Source organism: Echinops telfairi, unplaced genomic scaffold (assembly GCF_000313985.2).
Source record: "Echinops telfairi isolate 266 unplaced genomic scaffold, ASM31398v2 ScPeMD7_37;HRSCAF=141, whole genome shotgun sequence".
In the NCBI taxonomy this organism is placed as follows: Eukaryota; Metazoa; Chordata; class Mammalia; order Afrosoricida; family Tenrecidae; genus Echinops; species Echinops telfairi.
In genome coordinates, this window is record NW_022103935.1 from 1,810,136 (window position 1) to 1,814,707 (window position 4,572).

At 65.7% G+C, this 4,572-nt stretch overlaps 1 long non-coding RNA gene across 1 annotated transcript; it reads right to left on the reverse strand.

Moving 5' to 3' along the window:
• Window positions 1-37: 37 nt before the first annotated feature.
• Window positions 38-1,329, reverse strand: LOC123521691. The gene is made up of 5 exons (XR_006680072.1): window positions 1,221-1,329; window positions 998-1,136; window positions 814-912; window positions 629-724; window positions 38-543 (listed from the first exon to the last, which is right to left on the reverse strand). It is a non-coding gene; the product is annotated as an uncharacterized LOC123521691 (long non-coding RNA).
• Between the last annotated feature and the right edge of the window lie 3,243 nt (window positions 1,330-4,572).

The window sequence follows — 4,572 nt, forward strand, 5'->3', positions numbered from 1 at the left end:
GGCAGGCACACCCCAGGTAAAGAGCCGGACGCCAGAGTCCCTGAGCTGCTGTAACTGTGTTTATTGATGGCCGACTTCTGGTGAAGCCGGCGGGGGAGGGGCACGAGCGAGAACAATGGAATGTGTGCCTTTGCTCCGGTCTCGTGGAGCTTTCCAGGCGAGGAGGGCGGGCGGGGCCCAAACACACGACCCCCCGGCTCCCCAAGGTGGGGGAAGGCCGCCAGGGGGCCCTGGGGTGACAGGCACACGCGCAGAGGACTGTTCTCCCGGACTCCGGACCAGTGCAAACGACTTAGTGCAAATAATGTTGGGGGGAGACGGAGTCCGGAGGGGGGGTCTCCTGCGCAAAGAGAGGAAGGAAGAAAAGTGGGGAACTGGAGAGGGGTGAGGAGAGAGAGAGAGAAAGAACGACAGAAGAGAGGGGAGGGGGTGGCGTCGTGCCGGACCACGAGCCGCTTGTCCAGGGCAGGGTGGTGGCCGCGGGGTTGGAGGCGCTGGTGGGCGGTGCTGCTGCAGGTGGCTCCCAGGATTCCTTGTCTTCAACTGCGGGTCAGAGTGGAGAGTTGGCAGGTGGCCGGGGGCGGGTTGGGGGGGAGGCAAGGGCGGCCCCCCAGGCTGCTGGCCTTACCTATGGAGTCAGCGGAGGTTGGGGTGGAGTTGCGGTTCGGAATGGATGCGTGAGAGCGGAGTTCCAGGCCCAGACTTGAGCTGGGTAGCACCGTTTCTGCGGAAGCGCAGGGTGGGGGATGAGGCTCCTCCCGCTCTGGCTCCCCAATTTTGCCAGAGCCCAGACCTAGGAGAGCCCCGCCCCACCTTGTCAAAGAGAGTTCTGGAATCCTAAGAGCCGGTGGTGTGGACTCCACAGTAAAAGTTCTGGAACCCTGGAAGTGCGGCAGCATGTCCCGCAGCCAGCTGAGAGAGAGAAAGGGGCGGTGGAGGGGTGAATCCCCCATCCCCCCCTCCCCCGCAGGCCTGCTGGCCCAGGTGGGGAGCTCACCTGCCAGGAAGGCCGGACGTCCTCTCCTGTGCTTCTCTCATCACTCCGGACCATGTCACAGCTTTCTCATCCTGTCAGCCCGACCTGGGCCCGGCCTTCGTGGTCACTGGCCCTCTCCTCCACTTCCCTGGAGACCGGACTGTGGGCAGAGGGGGGTAGGGGTGTTGGGTGGGTGCCAGAGGTGGGCGGGAGCTGAAGGGGGGCGGAGTGTCTTCATCCTCACCCTGGTCTCCAGGTGCTGTGCATGTTCCGCCAGCGTCTGCCCCTTCTGCTCTGTCCCCGCCGGGGCCCGCCTTGGCCCCAGGCCTGCAGAAGGTCCCCATGGCCTGCCCCCTGCCGTGTCCAACACCCCTCCCCTGAGCCCCACTCACACTGCCCCGCCTACCTGGCCTCGCCTGGTCTCGCTGATGCCCTTGACTCCCCTGAATCTGTCCTGTCCTAACTTTCAACCCCACGAGCTGAGCGGCGAAGACCCCAGTGTCAAGAGAGGACACTGAGATCCGCCCCACGCCAGCCCCTGGGTCGCAGTGGCGCCCCGCAGAACGGGACCGGGTCCCCCCTGCAGTTGTGAGGCAGAAGGATCCCTAGGGACCCGGCCACGGTCCACTCCTGGTGTTCTCCCTGGCACTGCGCCCTCTGTCCCCTTTCTCCTGCCCTCGAAGCTCCCCCAGGAGCCCCCCCTGTCCTGCTTCTTCAGATGAAGACGGTGGGTGAGATGCTGCGACAACTAGCTGGCCCCCTACGTGCCCTCTGCCCTCTCCAGCCCGGCCCATCCTGCTCCCGCACGCGCTGGGTCCCTGCTTCTTGCCTGCTGCCCTCCAGGGCCACCAATCACGTCCCTGGCAGCTGCAGCGGCCTACCTTGTCCTTTCTAGTGCCCTTTCTACCTGGGGCGGCCGCAGCCCCCCAGCCTGCCTCCCTCGGCTCCCCCCGAGGAGATATCACCTGTGCTGCCTCTCGACCTTCCACGCTGCTCTGCAGGGAGGCTGGCCGCCTCCTCACCAGCCCTGGGCCCGAGTCCCCGTCCACCAAGAGACTACTGGACCGAGGCCTGGAGAGAAATGGCCAGCCGACCCTGCTGCCCACCCCTGGCCCGGGTCCGGGCTGGACCCTCACTCAGCTCCCCTGAGTCCAACCAGCCGCCACATCCTGAACCAAAAGTGACCGGGGTGAATGCCTGGCTCCCCCTTCTCCTGCCTCAGCCCCCTTGGGCGCCCCCGCGCCCCCACCTGCCTCGCTCCTGCCAGACTCCAGGATTCCAAGGTGCTCCTTGGCCCACATGCTGCCTGACCTCCTGCCCAAATGCTTCCCTTGTTCCCCCCAGTACCCCACGCTTCCCTGGTTACCCCACGGCTCCCCCGCTTCCCCAAGTTCCCCCACCAACCCAGCCACCCTCACCCATCCCACCCACCTCCCCCCACCCGCACCCTGCTCTCCCAGCCCTAGCCCGGGCTTTTTCTAACAGCCCAGGCCCCGCCCCAGGGCCCCGCCCCCATGCAACTGGCCAATCAGGCAGGGCCAGCCTTGGGGCCCCAGCGCGGGTCCCACCTCCGCCAGATGTTCAAGCCATGTCCCCCCTCCACCTTCCCGTCCGGAATTCTCTCAGACCTCCTCCCTCCCCACCCCCCTCCGCCCTTGGCACCGTCCACAGCGCCCCCGCCCCTGCTCCCAAGGGCAGACTCAGCACCCTGAGAACGTAGGAGGCAGCTGAGGGCCCCCGGTGGGAGGGGGGCGGGCAGCGGTGAGGGCCCAGCGCCCTCTGACCCTGGAGGGCTCAGACGTGGGGTCTCCCGTGCAGAGAGTGGGTGAGGGAAATGCCGGGGTGTCAGTGGGCCACCCCACTGTGAGATGCTAAACTCCTGGCTTGAGGGGCACCCTGGCTCCCAGGGACAGTCCCGCAGACCTCTGGACACCGCTCATGAACTGCCCTCGCAGGACAGCGGCGTCTGCCTGGTGGGTCACCTGGGCCCTGCCACCCTCTGGGGTGTGCATCAGCTGTGGGGACCTGCGACCGAAGGGTTTGCCGCCCGTGGACTGCAGGGTGACGTGGGCACAGGCACTTATCAGAGATGTGGCTCAAGTCCTGGGTGGGGGACACACATGCTGGCTCCCACTCTCCGAGAGCTGCTGAGGACCACGGAGCCCTGCCCCGGGCGGACCCCCAGACCTGGCCCCGGGTGGACCTCCGGCTGACATGCAGGCAGAAGTCTGGACTTAGCCACCAGCGGACCTGCGAGGCAGCTCTGCCCTGCGCTATGGCTGGGAGCTGCCCTGCCGCCTCGGGGTCACTTCTGTTCTCCACTCCCAGGACCCTGCGCCCTGAGACCCGGGCGGGAGTCTGCCCTGCGGTGCACCCCGAGGTTGCTGAAGCCCCCGGGTGGAGTCAGGCGATGCCCAGACCCCAGTGCTGGGTGGTGGTCTCCTATCGGGGTTCCCTCTGCAGTGGGACCCCCGTGCAGGACCCTCTCACCCAGATTTCTGCTCGTGTACCCGGGGCATGGATGTGAGGTTGGGCTGGGCACCCCAAATTTTGAGGTTCGGTGGGGAGACTTTGCTGCTGTGCGCAGGGTGCTGGGAGGAGCCAGGCACCGAGCCGGGAGTGGGCTTCCAGGCACTAGTGGCCCCGGGCAGGGGAGAGTCCAGGAGTGCACTAGGGCAACTGGACCCGGCCACGGAGCTGGCTTACCACACAGACCTCGATGCTGACTGACTCCCTCTGCCCACCCCACCCCCACATTTTCGTGTCCCCAGGGGTGACCAGCAGGACCCGAGCCCTCGGCACCGCCCCGTCTCAGCTTCAGAAACACTGAGTGACTGGGGCTCTCCCTGAGAGCCCAGGGAGCCCTGGAGGCAGTGGTGGGCTTGATAAAAGTCTAGGTTTGGGGGAGCCGGGGCCTTGGGGTTGGGGGTGAAAAGCCTAGGGTGACGGGCAGTCCTTGGAGTGCAGATATGGCACTAGGAGGTAGTGGGAAGCGGCTGGGAGCCGTCCGGAGGACTCCCCAGCACACTGCTGCGCCCGTAGGGTCGGACTTGTGCAGGGACTGCCGCCTCGCGGCCACTTGCATCCCGACACCCATAGGCTCACGATGAACCGAGGGAGAGCCGGGAGATCTTGGGGTCGGGCACCACACCCAAGGGAGGACCCCTCACATCCTCCTGCTTGATGTGGGCAGGTCCCCACAAAGAGCGCACCCAAGGGAACGCGTCTTTGTTCGCGCGGACATGGAGTCCGGCGTGGAACGCCTCGAGTGGGTGACACCCTCGGTGATCACGATGGATGGGATCCCAAATGACCCTTCATGAAAACGGGGGTGTTGCTAGGACCTCAGAGGCAGTGGGTGTGCCTCAGAGCGGCACCAGGCACAGCAGACCCTCGCGAATCACTTTGTCGCCCACACGTGGTTCCATGGATCCTCGTGAATCACTTAGTCTCACGCACCTGAACCCTCTGGATCCTTGGGAACCAGTTTGCACCTACATCTGGTCTCCATGGATCCTCGTAATTGTGAATCGCTTTGTCACCCTGCAGAAGGACTGAGGTACTGCCACGTCAGCACTGACTGTCAAGCGTGGAAT